The 27,516-nt window shown below is 35.8% G+C and overlaps 1 protein-coding gene and 1 long non-coding RNA gene across 3 annotated transcripts in view; one reads left to right on the forward strand and one right to left on the reverse strand.

Moving 5' to 3' along the window:
* The window catches only part of LOC121734247 (zwei Ig domain protein zig-8-like), a 235,949-nt gene that overhangs the window by 7,479 nt on the left and 200,954 nt on the right, over nucleotides 1-27,516 (forward strand). The gene's annotated exons all lie outside the window — the stretch shown is intronic.
* LOC121734248 lies at nucleotides 273-14,097 on the reverse strand. Its single transcript, XR_006036689.1, has 4 exons — nucleotides 14,010-14,097; nucleotides 10,308-10,314; nucleotides 9,204-9,206; nucleotides 273-286 (listed from the first exon to the last, which is right to left on the reverse strand). It is a non-coding gene; the product is annotated as an uncharacterized LOC121734248 (long non-coding RNA).

A 27,516-nucleotide genomic window follows, 5' to 3' on the forward strand; every position in this document is an offset into this window, starting at 1 on the left:
TTAATCACCGTATTAACCGCTACATGACGGAAAAGCTAAATAGGAAAAATCCTGTCTAATATTCTGGAGTTAAAGGCAAGCTTCTAACAAATTCTTGATTCGAATTTGAAAACTTAATTACGTCCAGCTAAAACAATTACCACTTCTCTTATAATTCAACGTCAGTGGCGTACATTATGTAAGGAATCCCAAGTTTAAAGCGCACAAAGTCTTTGAGCTGGGTTCACAGTTATAACACAAGAATTTCATTTTTACATCTTTAAGTGCGGCGCTTTTAGGAATTTAACTGTTTGCCTTACAAATTGGCTAGTTTGTAATCCGGCAAGTATATTATGGCCAGCTTTAATAAATTAGTTTTAGTTATTATTATAGGCTACTAATATTAAAAACATTTGTCCAAACAATTGTTGTATGAAGCCTGAATAGTTAAGGTCGAAGGTCCAATTTCATCAACAACTGTTAAAAATGCACGAATTAGTATCACGTTTCCTCTTTCATTTTTCATATGAATAAAAGAGAAGACATGACATTTTAACAAGCTGTTAATAATGTAATATCTATGGAAGCTTTACACCACGTCAGTCTGGCCCCGTGGTAAGTACCTGATGGACTTGTGTTATCAGGCAACGGAAATATATTTAATACTTCTATACCATACATATTTAAGATTTTTATTATATGATACATATACCACACTGGCAAAATTAGCGGAACATTGGTAAAAAGGGCCAAAACTTGAACTCAAGTGGGCCGGCCTGTCTGAAAGCCTTTTTTATAGCTTCTAAGCTCATTCAAGAAATAAAATATTGAACAAAACTACCAAGTTGATAGGTTTTTATAGCAATTATGCCCTAATAAGTGTTTTTCGATTATTGACGTTGTAAGTGTTCCTGATAAGAATGGCGTTTTAGCGGGGTGCAAAGTATGCTCATTTGATTGTTTGGTTTTTGGAAGAACACATTGCTTAGATACAAAATTAGTGATTTCCCAGCTTCTGCGACAGCTAGAGCTGTAACCACGATAGAGAAAGGTCACACCTACCGTTCGGTCAGTCAGGCCAGGTGTGTCGGCTTCCGTGGTTCATCGTAACTTTCAACGCTTCAGAGAGACTGGATCTTACGTTCGGAGACGAGAACAAGGCCGGTATCGGGTGACAATGGTTCAGGATGACCATTTTGTAAGGAAACAAAACTTAAGACGATTTCTTAAGTCACCTCAAACTGCTATGCAGACACGAAACCTATCGGAACAGGTCCAAGATGAACGTGTAAGTGATTGTACAGTAAGAAGAAGACTCAAAGAAGTTAAATTAAAATCAAAAGTGCCAGCAAGGGCACCAAAGCTTGAAACAGGACACCGAAGAGCCAGGCTAAGATTTGCGCGTGAACATCAAAATTAGACAAGTGAGTGAAATCTTGTGCTGTACAGTGATGGGAGCAAATTCTGTGTATATTGTATTGACAGGCGATAAAGAATGTGGATAAATTATAAGGAAAGCTACAGGCCATCAAACTTACCGGAAACAGTGGCCTATGATGCAGGCTTCGTAATGGTTTGGAGTTGCATATGATTTGGAGCCCGCATGGAGCTGATGATTATAGATGATGGTACTTTGACAGTACAGAACTATAGCACCGACATCCTGGAACTGCATGGTGTGCCTTTTACACAGTTTTAGGTAGTAATTTCAATTTTATGTGCGTCCATAGAGTAAGAAAATCGGGCATTATTACCTAAACGATGCTGGCGTAGCCCAGGTGAAGAGGCCAGCGTGGTCTACGGATGTGGATCCGATTGAAGACGTGTGGCACATCAATGGGTGAACGGTACGAGTAAAAACTCCAGCTCCAAAATGTGTCCAGGAGCTCGAGTTGGCGCTACTGGAGGAGTAGGAGAATATCCCACAGGAAATGATTGGCAATTAAAATGCAAGCATGGAATGGCGTATCCAGGCCCTCTTGAGATCCATAGAAGGCATTACACCAGCATTACACGCTTTTAACATGGCATTTCTTTAATAAAAATTGAGAATTTATCTTAAAAACTTACTACTGAAATTTCAAAGATTTTCTTAATTTTTTGATTTTTGCTGATTTTTTCTATTTTTCACGTTTTTATGCCCTAAATTTATATAAAATTTATTTTTTAATAATCAATTAGTAAATAAATAAATATATATATAAAAATCAGTGAACAATTTAAAAAAAAATTGAAAATTTTGTTATATTCCTCTAATTTTGCCGGTGTGTTTATTTAATACAATACACATCCATGTTCAGGAACTTTGAAAAATTTTTGTTCTGTCAGCGGGATTCGAACCCGCTACCCCCGGCTTGAGCTACCAACGCGCTCACCCACTGAGCCACAGAAGTCGTCGAAATAATATATAATAATACTAACAGATGTTGGTGAAATTGGGTCTTAATAAAACAAAGAACGAAGCAGTATTAACTTGCCATTAAAATAGAATCGAGTTGCAGAATATCCGCATATTTTTTCCAGTGAACTGCCGAACAGCCATTAACAATTTGGACGCGAATTTGACTTTTATTGATGGGTTACGGCCTCTCGACTGGAGCTACAGTGACAAACACACTAAAATGCTGTTAGTTATAAACCGGGCTATTATTCGGAACACTTATCAATCACTCAAAATAGTTTTGGGTATAAATAACGCGCAAAAACAACAATTTACAGTCCGGGAGTGCCAGTAAAAGGGACAACGAAATAGGAGGACGATGTTTTTTTGGCATCATAATGATGAATACCTGTAACATAAATAAGTGCATGGTTTCATAAATACATGAATAGTTTCACTCAATTCACTCTTACAATAAAAGTTAAAAAAATAATAATTCAAGACTATCCTGTCTATCTACCTTGTACCTCCTTACGCCACAACCGTGCTTGGACCAATAGTTTTTGGTACTACGAGCGCTAGTGGGTGAACAAAGGATAGTTTTCATTACGTCAAAACGTACTGCTTCCGCACAAGAAACTATCGAAATAGAAACATTTATTACACAGCTTATCACTATAATAAACACATCCGTCAATTTACAAGAAGCTGAGGCGCATATATTAATTATAGGTGTGTGACCGAGCGCCGGCCGATGGCAATTTATGGCCGGCCGATTATGAAATACGGTCGATTGTGAAATAGAGCCGATTATGAAACGGGACGACCGGTGATTTACGGGCAACGTGAAAAATGAACCAACCACTAAACTCCTTGTTTTATCGTCAAAGATCTGACGTTTTTATTCTGTTAGTATAATTTTTTTTCTTTTCTAAGCGATGTTATATTATAGGCGTTTTGAATTAGTCATGCGTTTATCTTATATCTTTAAACGAGCAATTCTTGTATCCTACTAATATTATAAAGGCGAAAGTTTGTTATATGACGTATAGATGTATGGATGTGTGGATATGTGGATGTATGGATGTTTGTTACTCTTTCACGCAAAAACTACTGAACGGATTTTAATGAAACTTTACAATAATATAGCTTATACATTAGAATAACACATAGGCTACAATTTTAACCGACTTTCAAAATGGGGGAGGTGTTATGTTCGTTTTCTTAAGTTCAATGATTATTCCGCCGTTTGTTAACCGATTTTCAAAATTTTTCTTTTGGTATGTAGAGTATCATCCCAATTTGGTATTATATTCACAAAAGTGGTGATCTGATGAAGGATCCATAAGTAATCGAGGGAACTCCTCAAAATTTATTGGGAAACATGTGGTGACTTCGGTTTCGTGAGAAGTATTCTAAGCATATGCTATAAACAAGTAAGATTTTGCACCGAGGTACACCTGGTATACCGTGGTTCGGAAGGTGCTGAGAGAACTCCTGATTCTTTATAGATGCAAGTTTGGGAGTTTCGGCGTTGTTTTAAGAACGGAAAGCATATTATGCTACTATGCAAATTATTTTCATCATCATCATCATCACTACCATAATATTATACCATGCATCGTCCCATGATTGGATGACGCCTTTTCATAGTCTTTTAGATCGAGGCTCGAGTTTGTCAAGCCATAATTCAAAAAAATCTATACTTAATATTATAAACCTGAAGAGTATGTTTGCTTGAATGCGCTAGTCTCAGGAACTACAGGTCCGATTTAAAAACTTATTTCAGTGTTAGATATCTCATTTATCGAGTAAGGCTATAGGCTATATTATATTAAATTATCACGCTAAGACTAATACGACCGAAGAAACTCAGGAAAATGTGGTAAAAACGGGGAAAATATTAGAAAGGGTTTATCTCACGAACTACTGGAGCAATATTTGGCACTTATATAGAGTAGACCACGCGAAAGGAGTATTTATAGCTATTTTTATTCGAAAATGTACGGTTTCATTTACGGTGAAATTCCTGATTTACGCGGGCGAAGCCGCGCGGGATCTAGTATATATAAATAATTGGAATCTCGGAATCGGATCCAACGATTTTCATGAAATTTAGTATATAGGGGGTTAAGCTTAAAGGTTAGCTAGGAATCATTTTTAAAAAATGTCATTTAATTCGTGTTTTATCGAATACCGAGCAAAGCTCGGTCAAACAGCTAGTTCATCTCTTAACGAGCAATTATTGTATATATATTTATATATAATTGGAATCTCGGAATCGGCTCCAACGATTTTCATGAAATTTAGTATAGGTATAGGGGTTTCAGGGGCGATAAATCGATCTAGCTAGGAATCATTTTTAAAAAAGGTCATTTTATTCGTGATTAATCGAATACCGAGCAAAGCTCGGTCAAATAGCTAGTTAATTAAAGCTAAGTAATTTCTAAGTGTTATTCTGTCTATTCGATAACAAAAATTTCCTACGAAAAGTCCCCGAAAAGGACTTAAGATAATTTTTATAATAAAATGTTCGATTCCCGCATGACCTTATTATACTCGTACTTCGCAAACAAAATCGCGAGAAACACTGTAGCTAATATAATAATAATAATATTATCAAGGTTCTACGTTATTTCAATTTCATAGCAACTTCGGAGCTTGCAACTTCGCAGTTACAAATGTTTATGAAAAGTGGTTTAAAATTTCAAAACATCGCGCTCGGCGCTAAAACAATTTATTCCGCGCATTTACATATGTAAAACAATATTTCAGAGTTGGCAACACTGACTAGTTTTAATAAAATGGCGGGCGAATCCTCGAGTTTGAATCAATATTGGTGTATTGGCATTCCCGTCAAGTCGGCAACTTTCATATGACTTTATTGTTTGAATTTCGCGGCGGTGTCGCGGCTGGCATACACAGAGCTTTTTATGGGTTTTATGGACCGTTTTGGGGGGATTCCGACAATCTTTTTCTTTTTGTTGTCTCATACATTGAAATTTATACAATCTATTGTCTTTTTGCTAAATATTTATAAGATAAAAGAATAAACGCTGGTGAGAGTTTGAAAATTTTATTTAGGTATATATTTTATTGTACTTATAAAGTAAAAATATCATAGTATCATGATAAATCATTTAAGTTCGTTGTAATAAATATTTTGAATAAAATAAAGATGTATTTTAAATATTTATAGCGTCATTTTCCTATTATAGTGAATCGCAAATTTTATTAACTACGAAATGTTGCCATATTTATGATATTTTACTCGATTTCAGGCAATTATTGTAACCCATATATTATAATACAATGTTACATAAAGAATTCAATAAATTGACGAAATTACAATGCAATTATGTAATTTAATATTAACACCTTGTAAACTGTTTGTTGAAAACTCCGACGGAGTAATTTTATTGCTTACCCGAGCCATTATGTCAAATCTTTTCACATCTCATTAACTCAAATACAGCAGCGGCGGCAAATGATCACTAATAATAATTCAAATTCAAATTCTTTATTAAGCATACAATAATATACAATAGTATAAAAGCTAGGTAGCGTACATCACGTCGTCTAATCCCATGCTAAGTAAATCTTGTGTTATGGCAATCAGACAACAGATGCACGCCGAACAATTTTATCCTAATATTTATTATATTATATTACTAATATATATTATTTACACATTCACACACACAATCACACTACACTTTATCACGTAAAGTCTCTTTCGGCGACGTGATGCGCGCTTCGTTCGGGAGCCTCTCCCGGAACCTCCGGTAAACTACATCGGCGGGCCAGAACTCCTCCACCTCGAAGATGGATAAAACTTGAGTCTTTTTTACACTACCAAAGTCATTACCATCCTTTTGCAGTCGAGTGAAAGTGAGTAGGGGAGAGTGTGAAACAAGTAACAATCATACATCATCGATGTTTCTGTGCTGTAATGTAACCGTGTAATGTACGTGGCGTCTAATCACGTCGCACTGCACAATGCCTTTGTTTACCCCCCTCCCCCCCTCCAGGGAGTTGAACGGTGAGGCAGGGAGGAAGAGGGGGGCTGATCCGCCGGTAATGACGACCATTGAGATGATCTCAGCCGGGCTTTTAATATTTAGCCTTTGTGTCTTTGTGTTCCTAATACCTGCTCCAGATATTGCGTTTATCGAGTTTATGTCACGACACCACACCGCAGTCTATTAGGGACGCGCATATTATGATGACACGTAGCGTAATGGGTCCTATTTTTCTATAAATTTTATGAATGCTTCGCGCTTGAAAGATTATGCGGCCTCCACTCTAGTTTATGATGGACACATTGATAACCAACATATACGGGATGTATGAATTATGATTAGTGTATGACTATTATTACCTATGACGTCAATTATACACAAATAGCTTCGTAATGATGGTTGCAATCGCCATTATAGCCGAATCGCTTCAGTGTGCATCTACATTTTTGTGATAGGGCGCGGGTAGATTCGCGGGTTCTAATCTTGCCGACGGAACATAAATTTTATAAAGTTTCTGGGTCATGGATGTATATAAAATATGTGTATCTATAATAAAATTCTTAAATACATTATGTATAGTATAATTAAAGTAATAAATATTACATATCCGTTGTCTGGTACCCGTATCACATGTCCTTCGGGTACTTAGCACGGGGCCAGACTGACGGTATGAAGCGTCCATAAATTTTATTATTATAATATTATTATATTATCATGGGAAACCGTAGGCGAATAAGCCATCGTTGGTCATGGGCCAACGTGGATAGACAGTATTCATTTCCGCCTGGACGTTTTTAATGTTATTTTGGGATTAAATCCAGTGCGCGCTGTAATTGATGACTTTCTGTGAACAGTTGGCTATGTTTAATACTTCACTCTCATGACAGCGATATCCCATCTACAATTTAAATTATGCACATAATTTAATTTACAACAACAAGTATCACACTAACGTGAAACGATTTTCGTGATGGCGGCAGGTTTCGCTGTCATCAGGGAAATATTTATTGTTGCGAGAGTGTACATTAAAGTTAATTTTTCTGTTTGAAGCAGTTAATTTGTATTCGTTACTGTGATTATTTTATAGTATGTAGATTGTATGTCCTACTGAAGTGACGGTAATTGAGTTATCTACTTTATTTTTGATATTCCTTTTGACTGAAATGTTTATTTACTGGTCCGAAAATTACAGTTTAATTATTACATTCTGATCCTTTTTGAAGCCGGTAAAATACGTAAAATTTGAACAACCGCATTAATTAAGTAACAAATATAAAATATGAAACGTTTCAAGTCCGAAAATAAAGGTAAAAAAGTAGTTAAAGGACTTTCACACTTTAAAGTCTACGATTTATTCTAACCTGAGTTCTTAACTACAATCGAACTACAGCTGGAGTGTTTTCCTAAAGTTTTCCACATTACACCCCCCATTAGGCATAATTCGATAGACGCGTTACCGTGTTATTGAGAGGAGAATGGGGGATCTGACGCGATTGGATTTCGCCCCGGGAATCAAGTCTCCCCGGTCTCCCGGGTATACCAACAGTCCCCGCACTCCCCTACATCCGGCGCACGTGATTCTTCATTCCTTTTGAATATTTTATTGCAAGCAAAATACAAATATACCAAAGCGTAGCTCAGCTATGTTCTTCAAATATGATACTGAAGTAAAACTAATGCTAACTTAATATTATTGTGAAAATAAGTTACTGGTCATAAGCAGCACAGTTTTCTAAAAATGAAATAGGACGTTGCGTTAAAAAAGGCAAAGAAAAGAATGAAGAGCAGACGGCACCTCTTGAAAAATATAACCCCCTAATTGAGGTCTTAAAAACTTCAATGAAAAAGTCAAACAAACGCCACGAACCAGCCGAGTCACGACACCTCGCCACAAAAACAAGCCAACAGCGTATTCTTTTAATCACGATGACTGGCCAATATTTTATTACAATTTTCATTTCATCAATTTTCAATAAGAACATGACTTTGGATTTTTCGGGAATAAATAGAGCCGAATTAAGGCTACCGAGCCACGGTAAGGGCTAGTTGTAGAACCAAATATCTCGTAAATTTGAACCCAATATTATAATATTAGATACAATTCTATGAAAAACAAAGTCTAGTCAGTTTATCATTTATGTTTTATTTAAGCTACTTTATGGTCAGTCACGACTAATCCGTAGGAAAGATGACGCAAAGTACGTAGTTTTATTTATGTGTGTGCGTGGACACGTATATGTAGACCGTACATAAAAAGCATCAGTAATAGGTAATAATATCCGCGAGCTGTCTTTGTTTCATTCTACTTAAGCTCATAAAACTATATTGTCTTTAATACACATTTTTGAATTTTCGATAGTTCAAATTTTAGAGAACTTCAAGCGGCGCAAATATGAGAACCTTAGCGGAGATCTCATATTTGAACCGTTTGGGGTGGAAACCCTAGGCGCATGGGGTCCGGGGGCACATAAGCTTTTTATACGAATATCTTAGAAGCTTGTTGAAGCCACCCGAGACCCCAGAGCTGGGAGCTACCTGGCACAGCGGATAGCAATTGCCATCCAACGTGGCAATGCTGTCAGCTTGCTGGGCACTCTGCCGGATGGGGACGACTTGGGCAAGTTTTTCTTTTTATGGTTTTATATTTAAATTGTATATATATCTGTATATTTTAGATTGTATTTTAGTGCTTAGATTTCTATCATATTATTCTTAACATTTAGTTAATATTGATAATTTCGATTAAAAATGATGATTTTTATTTAGAACTTGATTGACACGAATTTTCCCATCTCCGAGGTAGAGATGAGATATTTTAGTACTTTCTTCAGACACTTACTGCGGGGTCAGTTTGACGCGGTGCACGAGTGTCATAATTGGAGACAAAAGATTGACATTGGCGATGACAAAGAGCGGCCTCGCGTCGCCGTGACGTCATTACACTCGTGACACTCGGCGCGTCATTGTCCGGACTTCACTTCAAGCTGTTTATTTTTACTTCCATTAATGGAGTGACTCCTACGTGCCATTTAGTGGAGTGTCATTAGTCGAGGTGTTTTAAAGAGACGCGCACGTTTGAGCTAAGTGTCCGCATACCCCTATGTTAGCTTACCTTTAAACTAGTTTTAACTCTCTTTATTGTTAAAAGCAAATTCCAGTATAATACTATCAATTTAAATAAAACGTCGCATATTTGCGCAACTACAAAAGAAGCATGTTAATTTGGTCAAGTTAATTTTTGTTAAAATTTAATATCAAAATTTATTAAGTATGTACTCGTAAAGAAAATAATGATATTGAAGTCTCCACATCTACTCCAAATTGAGGACGGAACTGACAACAGACAGAATGAAAAGAAAAGAAAGTCATACTGTAAAATCACAACGAAAAGCCACATTTCTTTGAATTTTCGTTGTTCTCAATTGGCTCGTTACGCCGGGGCAGATTTAATGGTCAATTACTCGAAGTCTGAACTCAGCAATAGAAAATTGACAACGACTGAGTTCGAGCGACAGTTTAAAGTGCGACTCAGCTCGGTTCAGCCGCTAAGTGTTGTTTTGTGATCGTCGTGTCGAGCTCCTTTATCCACAGTTCAGATGTAACCTAATCTAAAGTAAAATAAATAGAAGTTTAGAAAGTGTCTCATTCATACTTATAATTATTGTAAATGCGAAATTGTGTCTGTCTGTCTGTTAGCTCTTCACGACCAAACCGCTGAACCGATTTTGCTGAAATTTGATATGGAAATCCTTTGAGTTCCGGGAAAGGACATAGAATACTTTTTATCAAATCAAAAATAAAAAAAAAATAAAAAATTATCCCGGAAGAACACTATGTCCGGCTGTGTGGTCTATTTTATGTCTATGCCAAATGTTCATTAAATCAGCCCAGTCGTTTTGGAGTCTATTTGATACAGGCAAATAAACTTTTTCTCTGTATAATTAGCACATATTATAAAATATTATTAAACAAATTTTGTAAATAATAATATGCATTTTAAATGTCTCTATATTTTTTTAATAAACATAGATATTATTTAATGATCATTTTACAATACAGTTTTCCTTTGATGTTATCGTTTAAATTAAGACGAGCATCCTGTAGGTGGAGGGTAAATTGAGCCGGTTCCCACGGGATACAGACATCCTGAGTGTGGGATGAAATTTTTATTGTTTGCCGCCAGCCCGTATATTATCCCGTATCCCGTGTCCCGCCGGGATACATCGGGACACGCGCTGATGTAATCCGCTAATATCCTTCTATGCGACTGAAATAGTGTTTTCATTGAATACAAGTTTTATCTGCTGTTATTGCTACGTTGGAAGAAACAAACGGTTTAAAATTTATACGAATAAAAAGTGAAGATGAAGCTTTTTTAAACAAAAAGGCGGGCAACAAAGAAAGACAAAACAAACCAGGTTGCCATATAAAGAAGATTAGATAGTTTCGTAACATAATTTTATAATAATAAAAAAAAAACATAACTTGTACAATTTTTTTTACCGCGAGGTGTACCTAGTTTACCCAGCTTGGTGGTAAGTGGTAAACTTTTTATTTGGCCTGCATGTTCAAAACAATGTTTATATTTTAATCATACTACATCTATCTACATAAATAAAAATGAATTTTAAATTTTGTGGATCACTTACTTCTTACTTAATACGATGGCTCAGCTACCCAAAGTGGATATTGGCCTCCGACACGAGTTTGCGCCACTTGTCGCGGTCTTACGCAGTTTCTTGCCACTCTGTGACTTGAAGATCGCGCAGGTCCGACTCCACGACATCTAGCCACCGGTACCGTGGACGGCCGACAGGTCGTCGCCCGATCGGACGCCCAAGAAACGCAATTTTTTTAGTGGCACGATCCTCTTCCATTCTTGCAACATGACCGAGCCATCGGAGTCGCTGGGCTTTTGTTACGCCAATAATATTGGGCTCAGCCATGAGGTCTTTAAATTCGGCGTAGGTTCGGATTCTAGTTCCTTCGTCTCCTGTCTTCACCGGGCCCAAGATCTTGCGGAGGATTTTTCTTTCGGCTACCAGTAATTTATTCTCTTCATCGAGTGTTAGCGTCCAGGTCTCGCATCCGTAGATCAGATTTGGCTAATTTTAGTCTTGAATTAATATTTGTGAAAGTCTAGGGAATGTTTGTGTTAGATAAAGAAAGTGATACGAAGTTCACCGAGCCATGTAGTAATTTGCAAAATATGTAATGTCTTCCTTACCAAGTACCTGAAAATGTTTACGTTATTATTAGTGTACCTAGACTCTATACTGAAATGTGTTAAACCTAATAGTGCAATAAATCGCCTGGTTTGCGGGTGAACAGTTTAACACGTGCGGGGTCATAATGACCCGGCAGTTAGCGACGTCGCATGTCACGTCACAACACTATAAAATTGATTTTTTACGTGGTATAGCTATGTTTCGGCACGAATGGGCCAGCTTGACCGGAGAAATACCACGGGCTAACAGAAAACCGGCATAAAACAGTGCTTGCGCTATGTTTCGCCGAGTGAGTGAGTTTACCGGAGGCCCAATCCCCTACCCTATTCCCTTCCTTATCCCCCCCCCCCCCCTATTTCCTCTTAAAAGGCCGGCAACGCACCTGCAGCTCTTCTGATGTTGCGTGTGTCCATGGGCGACGGAACTTTTATAACGTGGTAGAGCCATGCCTCGGCACAAATGGGCCAGCTCGACAGGAGAAATACCACGGGCTCACAGAAAACCGGTGTGAAACAGCACTTGCGCTGTGTTTCGCCGAGTGAGTGAGTTTACCGGAGGCCCAATTCCCTATCCTATTCCCTTCCCTACCCTTCCGTATTCCCTTCCTTACCTTTCACTTTTCCCTCTTAAAAGGCCGGCAACGCACCTGCAGCTCTTTTGATGTTGCAAGTGTCCATGGGCGACGGAAGTTGCTTTCCTTCAGGTGACCCGTTTGCTCGTTTGCCCCCTTATTACATTAAAAAAAGTTGCTTTCCATCAGGTGTTCCGTTTGCTCGTTTGCCCCTTATTTCATAAAAAAAATACGTCACAGGAGTGACGATACAACGGTATAATATCCTGTGACGTCACATCAGTGTATCCTGTGACGTCATAACAGTGTGTCCTGTGACATTCTCAACTGTATGTCCTGTGTCGTCACATCAGTGTATCCCGTGACGTCTTATCAGTATATCCTGTGACGTCACATCAGTGTATCCTGTGACGTCACAACAGTATATCCTGTGACGTCACATCAGTGTATCCTGTGACGTCACAACAGTATATCCTGTGACGTCACATCAGTGTATCCTGTGACATCTCAACAGTATATCCTGTGACGTCACATCAGTGTATCCTATGAAGTCACAACAGTGTATCCTGTGAAGTCACAACAGTATATCCTGTGACGTCACAACAGTATATCCTGTGACGTCACATCAGTGTATCCAGTGACGTCACAACCGTATATCCTGTGACGTCACATCAGTGTATCCTGTAACGTCACATCAGTGTATCCTGTGACGTCTCAACGGTATATCCTGTGACGTCACATCAGTGTAGCCTGTGACGTCACATCAGTGTATCCTGTGACATCACAACAGTACTTATATCCTGTAACATCATAACAGTATATCCTGTGTCATGATTTAGTAACGACGGGATTCGTTCCTGCGATCCTCGGGTCTGAACATCAGAAATCGTCAAACATTCGTATAATATCGTTAGTAACAGATTAATGGCCCCGTGCGAGTTTCTTACGCCGGTTCTTCTCGCCGGGTTAGTTCCCGAACTGGTGGTAGGCACCTTAGTATCGACGTTCAGAATATTTTTGTAAAAAAATTACTCTGAATAAAAAATATTTTGATTTTGATTTTTGATTTTGAATGTATGATATTTTGAACATTACAAAGCAACTGAATATCTCATATTTTGTCATCCGGGAATATTGCGGCGGTGCGCGGTGCTTGTGACGCGACCCGCAGCAGGTGACCGCAACATCCGTGTCACAATACTAAAACAGAACAACAGTGTTCAGCTGACAACTTAAGGCTGCGTTTACACCAGAGATGTGTTGCGAGGAATGTGTTTTTGAGAATCAACAGAATCGCTGCGCTGAGCGAGGTCACGGCAAGCTCACGTCAATGAATTATGTGGTATATGGTATTGGTTCTCAAAAACACATTCCCTCGCTACACATCTCTGGTGGAAACGCAGCCTAAGAAGACGTTTAAGCGATTTTTTTTATTTTCTCTTTGTACAGGCTGTAACAAAACTAAGAGATAATACTAATTTACGATGTGTATGTGTGTGTGTTTTTTTGCGATTTATATGGGCAAGCGCCCTAGCGACATGAGTTTGTCCATACAAAAGTTGAAAAAAAAACTTTTTCAGCGCTGCTACTTTCACAGTGAACTCATACACATTCTAAAGTAGTATCACTTAGTTTTGTTACAATAAACGTATTTTAAAGTATCAGTCCGAGCGAAAACCGGAAAATCCAAATTATTTTAACATTTGTTTATTAACGCCTGTTATATTTTAGACATAATATTTTTAAAACAGATAAGGCAGTTATTATTTCCTACACTAGAAGACTAAATAGTAATATTGGTAGTAAATAAAATTGGTTGAACAACTAACATTTCGACGGTCCCTACGTATAAAGCGACATGTCAAAAGTAGTGGTTTTCAGGAGAGCGTTTTTAAGATTCAAACTGTTACTGTAGATTACCATTATACATAAACACAATTATTTTTATTGATCTGTAAAGTTTAATGTAGGCCAATTGTCATTATATAACACAATTTTAAATATTTACAATATTTTCGCCGAAATTGCAAGGTGACCGTTTTTACGGTAACAATTCAAGACTGCCCATAACGGTTAAGTCGTACATGTCCGTTTTTACTTTGGAAGAATTAAAATATTATATTAGGTAATAAATTCACTAAGCACTATATAAAATGGTTCGTATTGTCCTTATTTATAAGTTTATCATGTATATTTACAAATTCTGCCTCTTCAGTAAGAAAATCTAAAAAACACAGACATATCTTTTTATACGCTGCTAATTTAAGAAGTTTTTTCTATGTTATGATGAACGAATAAAAGGACATATTGTCATCAATAACTATAGGTAAATAATAAAAAATTCTAATAAAATGTGATTATTTGATAAGTTAAACTGTTTAATTTTCCAAAGTCTACAAAAAGTATAAAATATATATTAACTTATTCTGTTTTCACTAAACAAAAGCATTATAATATTGAAGATGAAGATGATGAGAATGATGAACTGATTTTATTTACAAAATGCATCGGTGCTATGATTTAGATTTTTTATATAATATTTTTGCAAATTTGTCAATGATACCTACTGTAAAAAAAAATTAACATATTTACATCTTGAAGATAACAAATGCCCAGATCATTGGCCTTTTTCTTCTTCTTGGTCTTTTCGTATACTTGAACAAGGTCAATACCTTTTCCAATTTTGAGACCTGGGTGACCAATATTAACGACCTCAGACTTTTATTGCATCTTAATATGAATAAATTCTTTGAGGCTTCATTATAACTTCTACGGTGGACAAGTCTGGACGGTAAAATATAATTCTGAGTCTATTATTATATTCAGCTTTTTCTGGAGAATTTATGAAGGTCGTAATTTTCAGCATTACTATTGAATACAGAGCTGCAGCATGATGCATCTTACATGTTCCTCACAGGAACAAAATAGTATTTCATCCCAATTTGCGACTACCAAATTGACAGAACACCTTATCTTATTAAGCTGAAGAGTTTGTTTGCTTGAACGCCCTAATCTCAGGAACTTCTGGTCCGATTTAGAAAATTCTTTTAGTGTTTGATAGCTCATTTATCGAGAAAGTTATAGGCTATAAATTATTACGCTAAGATAAATAGGAGCAAGGAAACAGAAAAATGGAAAAAACAGGGAAGATTATTTGAAAGGGCTTCTTTTCCGCAAATAATGAATGTTCTTTATAGTTTTTAATTAATGTTACATTACTAATTAACTGTGTTATATAAAATAAATAGCAGTTCATTAAATACATAGCCAATTTAATGCCGTTTAGGTTTCCGTGCTTAATAATTGAAAACGGGAACCTATCAGACTTCGCTTTCTATATGTCGTCCGCCCGTCTATCACCAAGCTTCATCTCAAGAACCGCAATAGTAGAAGTTTACACAAATTACGTTTTTTTGTTGGCGCTATAAGAAATTAATTAAAATAAAAATAAAATTTATTGATTATTGTGGACCTCAAACAACAAACGCTTTTTGCTCTATATCAATAACAGTAAGGCACTGATGGTTGTTTATGATGAAAAGAGCCTCAGCCTCCGTTGCAGCAATTATTTCACATCGCTGATTATTTATAACACTTAAATACTCATATTGGTTTGAATTTGATTGAATTTTGTGACACTAGACCCAATAAAAACGAACAAAAATCTCATAATAGCTGAACGTAAATGATAACAAGTCTAAAAATAATTCGCTACCTTAGAGGTAGAAACGGACATGTACGACATGACGCGGGACAGCGCGTAATTTTCAACGCGGTACAAGACGGTAAGTATAGATGTCCGCATTTACCACACTAAAATCTAATACAACCTCCGACTTGTCGTCATTTACGTCTTTTTATCTTTGGAATTACTTGTGATAGAAAAATAATAATAATGTAGGAATATGCGTCTAATAATAATGTAGGACATGACCTTTTATACGTAGGGGCCGTCGATTTATTATTTTAAAATGACTAAGCGACGCGTTATACGACACGTGCGTAGGCCTTACAAAACTAGATCCTATAGGATAGAAGCTCCAAACATAATATTGTAATTAATCCATTCATATTCCATACATCTGTGACAGGCATGAATGTACGATTAGGGCCCGTACGCATGAAGCGACCAGTCCCAACACTTTTACATAGATGGTTCATGTAATTCTAATGCCCTATAATAAATTTTAATAGAGAGATTAGAGAGAGTAGACTGCCAGATTAGAATTTTTAGGTCAGGAAGTAATATCATACTGTTTCGATGTTTTACTTGTAAAAAACTTAATTTTTCTGGTTCCATACCTCATAGTGCGTCCATCGTCTCTATGTGCGTACAGGGCTGTGACGTCACGCGCTGTATATTCATGAGCCACTTAAGGGTGTTTGCAGCTTTGATCGCGACACGCGGTAATACCCTAATGACTGTTATTATAATTGTTACCTCCGACTGGGAACGATAAAATAATTGTATATCTTCCCCTTTTGCTTGCTCTCGTTAGACTATGAACGAATTTTATTATATGTATAGTATAGATGATAGATAATTTAATCATAATAATATTATATTAATTATTATTATTATTTTAATATCCTATTCATACACCGCAATTATAGAATAACCAGTTTAAGTGCGACCCTCGTAGCATACTGTCTGTTTGCTACGAGGGTTGTGCTTATACTGGTCTTGTAGAAGCCGTTAAATATCAAAATCTACTGAAATGTAATGCAAAACGTTACCATAACGCGGTGATTCGAGGCGATAGCGGTCGTTGACCACTGTCAAAAAGCTTATAAATATTTCATTGTTTACTATACAACGCGCGATTGGCAATGAAGTGACAAATGTTTTTGGTCAGTAATATTGTATTTTACATACTCAGTTAAACCTGCGTATATAATATAATATAAACGAAGTGACTAAAAGCTTCCTAACATTTAAAGAAACAGATAAAGCTCTGTATTTTTATTATTGCTAAATTTCACACCACGTCAGTCTGACCCCGTGCTAAGTACCTAAAGGACTTGTGTTACAGGTACCAGACAACGGATATATATTTAATACTTTTATACTATACATATATTTAAGATTTTTATTATATCATACACATATTTAATACACATCTTGAAAACTTTTTATTCCGTCGGCGGGATTCGAACCCGTGACCCCCGGCTTGAGCTACCAACGCGTTCACCACTGAGCCATGACAGAGGTCGTCAAAGTGTTACTACAAGTAAGATCTATCCCTTTTTCTTAAAAGATGGCCCCGTGCGAGTTTCTTACGCCGGTTCTTCTCGGCGGGGTAGTTCCCGAACCGGTGGTAGGCCTCATGTAGACACGACGTTCTAAAAGTGTTAACTTTGTTAACCTATTTACAAATAAATATTTTCATTTCAGTTCATTTCATAATATAAGTAAATTCTCTAAACATTTCGTAAAATTTAGTATCCTAGTAATAGTATAATAACACAATTAGCAATATTTTCCTAAAGCCTGCGTACCTTTACAGTAAACGTTTAAATAACATTTGTAGGTCGGGGAGGAACTATAAATTACATTAAATTAATCTCTTACTGTAAGCCTGGACTTAATGTAATGGATTTATCTAGACAATTAACTTGTCTCGTCCTAGACCTAAGTAATAGAACTAAATAGCAATGCAGCCTAACGTTAACTTTGGTGACCGGTTTCTCAGCTATTTTGAGTTTATAATAAATATATTAACTAAAGCTTTTGATTAGTTAGTAGATTAGTTTACGTCAAACAGTACCAATCAAAAACACTATTGAAAAGATAAACTCTTATAATATGATCCTCAGAAAGTGTGCGGCAACATGATCATAATAATATTTAAATAAAAAAACAACAAGTTGCACTCAGGGAGTATTTAGACGAGTGAATACGATACAACAGAATGTAGGCATAAATGTCTGCGTTAAAATCATGTTTTGAGCAAATAAAGATTTGAATTGAATTGAAAAAACAGAGGAAGCGATTTTTCTCCATGTCATACTTTTCTTCTCTCGAATATCCTATCAAATTATAAGAGTAAGCGTTTTTATAACTTTTTTATATTTTTTACCTAAAATATTCAAGGTATTTTTGTTTTAACCTTTAACCTCTAGATGAAGGTTAAAATGTTATAATAAATAATACAGAATTTTACGTGGGCAGACACCGCGACACCTACGTCGTTATAATATTACTGTACAATGTACATGTCTGTAATATCATGTTCAATTTTAATTAATGACAATATTACTAAAGCCTGATGCAAGACGAAATATTATTATTAATTCCCATTGTATAAATTAAATACCTTTTAATTTTAACAACATAAGTATGTTATAGTTCTGAAACATTTTAAATTTTTATATAATTTGGTTTCATATTTAATAAACAAGAGGATTACATGAACAAAGCTTAGGAAAAAAATCTCAAATAGTTTAATGATAGACCTATTAATATGTTCCGTCTTACTGTTCACACAGAGATTAACAATAACTACTTAATTGTTAATAAATTAATATTTTGATCTAATCCCCATATTATTATAATATACTAGATGACGCCCGAAATTACTACGGTGCGCCAAAACTCGTTTATAGCGCGTAAATATCAAAGGAGACGTCCTTTCCCTGGACTCAAAGCATCTCCATGCCAAATTGTAACAAAATCGGTTCAGCGGTTTGGGCGTGAAAAAGTAACAGACAGACACACTTTCGCATTTATAATACTAGTATGGTTTTGTATGGATTTTGTTATTATCTGTCAAACACTTCATTAAACTAAAATTTAATCATCATTAAATGTCTTTGAGTGCGGCGGTTAATTATATTTATTTATTTATTTGAAAGGTTTTAAACGTAACAAATTGTTGAAATATTCCGTGTTAAGCACTTATGTTAGTGCTCGAGACGGTATGCAAATGTGTCCCACGCGACCGCTCACGACACTTACGGCGACGCGACAACTTACAGGTTAATATTGAAAACACTCCCACTGTACGGTTCACATAGTATAAATGTAGACTGAAGGCATGATCATAATAATTAAATTAACGTACATAGGAGTCAAGGCAAATGAAATTAAATAAAAAAATAATGTTAAAACTTTTTACTGTGGTTGTGCACTTTCCTTTGGGATGGTATTTTAACTCGCGTCGGGAGTCATAACTCAGGATAGTGAACTTATCAAAAATTTATAAAATAAAGGAGAGTAAGATGCCGTCGAGGCGTAGGAGAGGAAGTAATATCCCCCTCTCGACCTATAGCATGGCAAAATTTTAAGTCTGCGAACGCAACAGCATACTCACTCCGACATTCTGACTTTCCGACATTCTTTTTTTTTCACTATCATCTCTTTATTCCAGTATATAAAATTGTCTGCGGGGGCTTACGGCGGTGTGATCAGGTGAGAGGGGAGGGGGGGAACTAATCCACGGTGCGAATTGGCTCTGAATTAGTGATGGCGGATTGTGACGTCACGCATCACGCGTCAGGTGCGTGATTTGACGCCGGGGAATGACTTTTATATGAACCGACTTCCTGATTGGAGTTGGGAAATCATTCAAAGTTTCATCAGTTACATTGTTATGGAATTAAAATATTCGTATTACTGATATAATATTTTTCTTTCTCGTAAAGCATAAATAAGAACACTAACTTACGTTTATAAGTTACACTTTCTTCATAGACGACTAGATGTCCCGCGCGGCTTCGCCCGCGTAAGTTAGAAATTTTACAGAAACCGTACATTTTCCCATAAAAAATAGCTATATACTCCCTTTACATATGTACAAATATTGCCATAAAAATTGCTCCATAGTTCGTGAAATAAACACTTTCTAATATTTCCCACATTTTCCTGAGTTTCTAAGGTCGCATTAGTCTTAGCGTGATAATATATAGCCTATAGTCTTACTCGATAAATGATCTATCTAACACTGAGATACAATTTTAAATCGGACCTGTAGTTCCTGAGATTAGCGCATTCAAGCAAACATACTCTTCAGGTTTATAATATTGAGTATAGATTTTTTAAATTATCGCTTGACAAACTCGAGTCTCGATCTAAAAGACTATGAAAAGTACCAATAACAGGGTCATAATAGGATCATAATCATGGGACGATGCATGGTATAATATTATGGTAGTGATGATGATGATGATGCCAGCAGACCCTCTGACTATAATGCCTCAACAAAACCATATTACCTTTCATGTTTGAGAGAATGACTGCGTTGTAGCTTCTTATTAAAGTGCGATTATTAAACTTTCAGCCTTATCAACAAAAAAATATTTGCACAGCGAATAACTTCATAATAAGTTCTTCATTCAAAATACAACGATTTACAAAGTCAGTGGCCCTTGAGTAGTTCTACTGTGGTAGAGTCCATACAAATCGATCAATAGCCGCCAGATTTGTTCATACATATTATATAAAAGCAACATATATTTAGGTTTTCCCCGGGACGATACATCATCGATCAAACGCGGCCACTTAGCGAGTCGCCGCAACTTCGCAACTTCGACTTTTTCGACTTCGAAGTTTGTCTGCTGAAGCGAAAACCGAACACTAACATGTTTGGTGTAACACCACTTTTTCTTACGAGTAGTAGCGGGAAAACGGATAGAAATATGATTAGCTGTATGCTAATAGTTTTTAGGGATTGGAGCTTCTCGTAGACAGTTAGGTTAGTACACATTGCCGTGATATGGTTTGGATGGGTTTGTGAGCCATTTCTAGGAACTTCAGCCATTTAGTCACCTCGAAAATCAAGACCCCTAGTTCATCCTCTCTTCATAATTCATTCGTAGTTACATCTGTGATGTTATTACATAAAACTGTAGTCTCTGTTTCAATTGGTTAAGAAATCCTCCAAGATGATGTTTATGTGCCGTTTATGAAAATTAAGGGGGCAAACGAGCAAACGGGTCACCTGATGGAAAGCAACGGCCTTTTAAGAGGGAATTGGGTAATAGGGGAGGGTACGGAAGGGAATAGGGGAAGGTAGTGAAGGAAATAGAGAAGGGTAGAGGATTGGACCTCCGGTAAACTCACTCACTCGGCGAAACACAGCGCAAGCGCTGTTTCACGCCGGTTTTCTTTGAGCCCGTGGTATTTCTTCGTGCCGAAGAATAGCTCTCCCACGTTAACTGCTAAACAGCAGTTAACGTGGGAGAGCAACATTTTGCTGTTTGACAGAATCCGGACCAAAATGTTGGATTTAAAATAATTGAATAGGGATACTGATCACCCGAGGTGCTTTTTGCACTTACATACCAGTATTTCAATGTAGCAATGTTTTAAGCTAAGCTGCTAGGAGTTTCAAGTCGCTTGCTAGATATAATATGTCAATAAGTCGACGCTTTTTTGGACTGGGGATTCAATTGATCCTACGTTACTACTGGAGGGTTAGAGTGACTTATAATAACATAACTTTATTTTAACGTAGGCACACCACATTCCTAAAAAAATGAACAGACCAACCAATGAAGTCTACACAAAAATACACCTCCTAATCCCCACAAAAAAACAAATTTAGGTATCAAAGTAGTTTAAAAAGTAATTTAAGCGGGCAGATTGCCGTCGTTAGAGTTGGCTCGCTCGGCGGCCGCTTAAAAATGTTTTAATTAAACCCATAACGAGCGCCGAAGGGTTAAGTCTGTACCACACTAACGATATTGGCACTCGGAGACGAAGGGTTAGAAGAGGTAGCTCATTGTTTAGGCTGGGGGTAATCTAAGGTGGTTTAAACCCCGTCATTTAGCGTGATTGGCGCCATCTTTGTCTCGTGGAACACTTACTTTAAACGGGACAATCATGTATATTTAGATAATGAGCCTGAGCAATAGATGCAAACAATAGAAAAAACATTATGTTAGTATCATGAGGGTTTGAGGATTTTCTTGTACTCTTGGAATCCAAAGTATTTTATACCTTTCATGAAATTGTTTTAACACTTAAAAGCTAGAAGAGTAAACAATACTTTGACATTAAAGCATCACTATATTATAACGCAGTAACAAATATAATTATGTAGCTATTATAATTCTCTCGAATATAACTCGTTTTAAACAATAATTTCTTTCAGCAAAAACTCAGGTTGTTCACCTGTAATAAAAGTTCCCCGGTAATTCGAACAAAACGCCGAACAAAGAATACAACCTCTTTGTTTTATAATTAGTCGGAATAAAGAGCGATGTGCATTTTTAACGTGAAGAGCGTTTGAGCGCCGGAGAATGGTGTTATATTCTATAGCTCGTTCCGCTTACTATATACTATACAGTATATTATAGTGTACACTGTGCAGTAGTAATATACAGTACAGGTGGAAATACGATGCTTAGCAGTAATAATATATTGTATTTTTAAGCCCAGTAGTGACTTTTTCTGTGTTATCAGTATCCAGGTTTGACGGTATTGTACAACGATCGATATTGTTCTACGTTTTTTATTTGAATATAAAATCGGGTGGCATTCTGGGAGAGCCTTCAGAATCGCGAATTGCGCTATCGAAGTTTCTGAGATCGGTGTAACATGTACAATGTCTAAAATGACAACAGTAGCTCTACCATGAGTTTAAAGCTATAGTATTTATCGATTTTCAATGAAACCAGCCACCGTCACCGAAACCGGTGTGGGGAGTATTATATTATTATTATTTATCGATACTCGATACCAACTACGTAATTTTTTTGTACGGAAAATTTTACAGCGCCTCTAGCGGTTACTTGCGGAACTAAAATCGCCATACTAAATATTTACGTAGTCGGTAACGAGTATCGATAAATACTATAGCTTTAAACTCATGGTAGAGCTACAGAGAAGTTCAGCCTGCACCCTGCTCGATCGAAATATTTTCCTCTGAGTCTCCCAATTATATCCTACCAGTTAATAAACATCGGATCTCTCTGTCTGATTAATTGTATGAAGTGTCCAAATTTTTGCTATTATTAAATATAAATCCTATTATAGGTAGAATATAATTTTTTCAACAAGACAATCTAAATTCTGACACGAAAATATATGCGTTATAAAAGTTCGACTCGGAATGGTGTATAAAGAGTTCTGTAATGTCCCGCGGCCATTACAAACTTTTGACTTATCGATACCAGTTCCCAGCCACTTTGGGGTGACTTACTACGCATTTAGCAGTTTATGCCTCTTTTTACACACTTAGTAATGTATTTGAATTGCGGTCATTCGTAATGATGATAGTGCAGGAGTTTAAATTTACTAAGATAAACACGTTTTTAGAAGAAAAAAATCTTTAGAGGCATACTGCACTTTTTTAACTCACGTCTGGACACACGCCTGGACCCCTATCATTAACTTTGTCAAAACCTGAGCTAATCCGTGCAGGTATGTAAACAGTTGTAAAGTGAGTGGTTCTGTTTCGGTATCATTTGCACTTTTACTTCTGAATGGTTTTAACCTGTAATATTTGTCTCTGAACTGGATTAAGAAATGTCAAACACGAACGTCAAATTTGACTAACGGAATTGTTTTTTTTTAGGAATTGAAATGGCTTAGCCATAACGACTAACGGAAAAATTGTAAATCAAGATGAAAATATAGTTTAAAAAAAGATTGATATTTTTTATTATAAAATATACTATTTTCTAATATATAACGTGGTCAATGTAGGAATAGTTACTTTTGCACCGATTTATTGTATTTAAAGGTAATTATTATAAATGTGTAAATGGTTTTATTTATATTTTTTGGTATTTTATAAGCCTTTTATGAAAACACTGAGAAAATAACACTCCTTCATGTTTATATTATCACAAGCATGGCGATCTAGAGGAGAAAGAATTCTCTGACATTGGCAACTAACTGAGTCGGCAATTAAAAAAGAGAAGAAGGAGACAAAAAAAAAGATAATTAGATATTGTTATTAAGTTTATAGAGATTATGTTTTAAGCAAGAAATTGATAAGTTTATTATATCCTATACCTATTTGATACCTACGCTAAATAATCTACCATGAAAAAGTCTTAGAAATGCATCAAACTTGTGGATTACAATTACATGCATTACAACAGAGTTGATGTCATGAGTTGAACATAGTTTGTTGAACTTGAACTCATTCTTGAACACCTACGTTTTTTTGAGCTTTCAAATAGGTATTATTGTAACATAAACAGGCAATTTATAAGTTTAATAATCCCCTTTTCGTGCCTTGTAAGGCATTTTACATTATTAGTACTGTGTACGCTGAACCAAATATTTTTCAGGATAAAGGATGATTGCTAACACTGAGATACTATAAGTACTACATTTTATAATAAAGAATTGCAAGTGTAATGATGACGAAGTCCTAGGAAGATAATATATATTCACTCAAAAGCTTTAATTAAAAGAAATTTAATAAATACTCGTTTTTAAATGTTTTTTTATTTATTTTCTCACTTAAATATACCTACCTTAGATACATATTCATACACAGCTTTCATCAATAGGTACTACATTTGTCTTAAGCCTTATTATCAACCTAGTATCAGATAGGCAAGTGTTAAATCTCTTTTATATTATACTTATAAAAATATTTATACAGCGGAAATCTTAAACAAGGTCTTGTCACTTAAAATCAAAGAAGATGAATCAAATATCCCTTGTGTAAATATTAATTTATTATTATTAAAGGAGTTCAAATACCAACTTTTGATGAAAGATAAAAACAATATTATAATTTCAGACTTTTATTTGGCAAACCAATAACAATTAGAAACTGCATTGCAAGTTGCAACTATGGGAAATTGCCTGGGATATCTCAGACAGAGAGCGGTCAAGGGTTTTGTGTTCTTTGTGTTGTATTATGTTGTAGAATGCCTCCCGTGTGAGTATCTCTATATACTCACACAGGAGGAGTTCTGAATGTGTCAGAATTGCTCCTCAGTCACACACTGACTGCTCCAACGCAAATGCTTCAACGCGTGACCACTCTGTCTGATAGGTCCCTAAAACGACCACATCTTTTTAAAATGTATAATACATGAGGACTTACTAAAGTCCTTATTACATTAAAATTTAAAATGTATTTTAAATTTTAATGTAATAATATAAAACTAATATTATTATTATTGAGGTACAAAAGAATTTTTGGTAATAATAATATAAGTTCCAATGAAAATATTATGTTTTATGAACAATAAGTATGTTTGTTTTGCAATTTTTGTTATGTCTTTTTGGAAAAAGTACTATAAGTAATGTAGGATTATATTTTTGAGTTTTAGTGACTATTCCCATTATATATTATATCATATTGTAGTCAAGAGAAGTTATAAATGAAAAAGTGCATATGAGAATTTAGCTAATTTGGATTTTATATTATCAATGATTTAACTTTTCTAGTAGTTTAGGTGTATGTGTGTGTGTCAATATTTATTCGTGAATATACATGAATCTAAAGTTTCAAAGGTTGTGTTCTCAAAATTCTTGTTATTGAGAAAGTAATACCTTTGAATTTACCTCTTTGGTGCAGCGTTTATCATGCATGGTTTACAAGGAAATAGTTTGTGAAATAACACAAAGACCTACTGCAATCAAAAGATTGTACGAAATGCTCCTAAGATAGGTTCCTAAGAAGTACATAGTAAGTCCTCATGTATTTTAAGTTTTAATTTAATATAAAACTAATACTTATTATTATTATTGAGGTAAGTACAAAAGTATTTTTGGTAATACATAATAATATATGTTCCTATGATAATATTATGTTTTATGAACAATAAGTTCCATATGTTTGTTATGCAATTCTTATTAAGTAAGTCTTTTTTGGAAAAGTACTATAATGTAGGTTTTTGTTTTTGAGTAAAATTTAGTGATTTACACTATTCCCATCATATAATACCATATTGTAGTCAAGAGAAGAAGTTATACTTAAATGAAAAAGTGCTCATATGAGAATTTAGCTAATTGGGATTCTATGATATTATCAATTATTTAACTTTTCTAGAAGTTTAGGTGTGTCAATGTTTATCCGGAGCATGTTATACATACATCTAAAGTTTAAAAGGTTGTGTTCTGAAAATTCTTGTTAAAAGTAAGTAATATTGAATTTACCTCTTTGGTGCAGTGTTTATCATGCATATACCAATAATACTTCAGATTTACAAGGAAATAGTTTGTGAAATAACACAAAAACCTACAATGCAACTATAAGATTGTACCTGTAGGTTTTTGGTGAAAATTCATACTTGTTTTACAGTAAGTAATTATACACAACACTTGTGTTCCTTATACCTTGTATGTGTTTCTTGTGTACTAAATCAATGCAGTCTTAGCTCATCGCACAAATGCAAACCTTATTGTTGACTAGACATATAGGTATACTACACCTCACTTATGTTATTATTCTGAAACCTCACTAACACTAAATGGATTACTAAGGTCTCTACGTTTCTTATGTATCACTTCGTGATTAACTTGAGAATACCTACTTAATCGTTTTCCAAAAATTTGGACACTTCGAATGTTTAGTTTTTTGGTTTTAATAACGAATTATTTTCACTAAAATATATGCTATAGACTAAAATATAACTTATTAAGTAACTAACCAACTAAATAGCAATATAATTTAAGACTAAAAAGTATGTAATATTAATAAATAAAATTACTAAAATGTAAACTATTCAGTAAAAGCTACTCGTTGGTTGGTGTTTATTGAATTGCTGTATTTGACGTAAAAGCAAGCGAGCTTATGTCAGAAGTGTTGTCATGATTCGAAATTATTACTCAGTTAACAATGGAGAAGTGAGTTTTGTGTCACGTGACCACTGACTGGCTGGAAAATAGAGGTAATGGTACCAAAATGCGAGCCAGTCTGTATTCTGGCTGGCTTTAAGAGCTCATGATAGAGGGGCTGATAAAAAGTTTGTAAGACGGACATAAATTAACTATTTCCAATCTCTATAAATTTCAACCAAGTCGGTTAAGCGGTTAAAGCGGGAAGATGTAATAGGCTGACAGAAAAACTTTGCCGTTTAGGACTTTAGGTAAACTATTAGGGTCAATTCAGACTACATTCACATACGTGGGAGAGCCATGCTTCCGCACGAATGGGCCGGCTCGACCGGAGAAATACCACGTTCTCACAGAAAATCGGCGTGAAACAGCACTTGCGCTGTGTTTCGCCGAGTGAGTGAGTTTACCGGAGGCCCAATCCCCTACTATTCCCTTCCCTTCCCATCCCTACCCTCCCCTATTACCCTATTCCCTCTTAAAAGGCCGGTAACGCACCTGTAGCTCTTCTGATGCTGCGAGTGTCCATGGGCGACGGAAGTTGCTTTCCATCAGGTGACCCGTTTGCTCGTTTGCCCCCTTATTTC

Source organism: Aricia agestis, chromosome 15, assembly GCF_905147365.1.
Source record: "Aricia agestis chromosome 15, ilAriAges1.1, whole genome shotgun sequence".
Classification (NCBI taxonomy): domain Eukaryota; kingdom Metazoa; phylum Arthropoda; class Insecta; order Lepidoptera; family Lycaenidae; genus Aricia; species Aricia agestis.